The sequence below is a fragment of the Eurypyga helias genome, unplaced genomic scaffold, assembly GCF_000690775.1.
Source record: "Eurypyga helias isolate BGI_N326 unplaced genomic scaffold, ASM69077v1 scaffold21368, whole genome shotgun sequence".
Classification (NCBI taxonomy): domain Eukaryota; kingdom Metazoa; phylum Chordata; class Aves; order Eurypygiformes; family Eurypygidae; genus Eurypyga; species Eurypyga helias.
In genome coordinates, this window is record NW_010266566.1 from 19,118 (window position 1) to 19,739 (window position 622).

A 622-nucleotide genomic window follows, 5' to 3' on the forward strand; every position below is an offset into this window, starting at 1 on the left:
CAGACAAGCTCAGTGTAGTTACACACAGAGTTGAGACTCAGGAGAGTATTACTTTACAGAATACGAAATGTTGGCATATTCTAACATAAGGTAAAGTCAGGAAATGTAATAAAAAGCGGTGGTATTTTGGTCACACAGCTGTTTCTATGAAGGGAAAAAAGAATTCACACAGGGAAAACATGCATACACTTACAGGTTTTGTTTATTCTTCTGAAGGATTTGATTTCTTAAAATAAAATCTGTAAGCCGATGCTAACTTTTTCTTGACTGCAGAAAGTATCTGTATTACGGAGGACAGAGGATGTCACTAACTAACAATCTTTTTAGAAGTGACCACTTCCACGACTGAAAGGCTGGCTGCCTACTTAAGGGGAATGGAGGTAATTTAAACACAAAGAAATAATTTAAGATATGAACGACTTGTGATGTTCGCTCCTAAAAACTGATTTGAAAGGCAGAAATAGCATCTCTAATTTTGCACACGACATTTTAACAGTGGTCCACGTGGTCTACCTCAGAGATTGAAGATAGCAGTGGGAATACAGCATCTGCAAATTCTAACAAAAACATAGTAAGATATAAACCTGGTAAAAGACCAGGAAAAAACCCATAAAATACCAAA

The 622-nt window shown here is 36.5% G+C and overlaps 1 protein-coding gene across 1 annotated transcript in view; it reads right to left on the reverse strand.

The window, feature by feature from the left end:
- The window catches only part of LOC104513708 (putative sodium-coupled neutral amino acid transporter 9), a gene marked incomplete at its 5' end in the record, with an annotated part of 18,520 nt that overhangs the window by 2,881 nt on the left and 15,017 nt on the right, over positions 1-622 (reverse strand). The gene's annotated exons all lie outside the window — the stretch shown is intronic.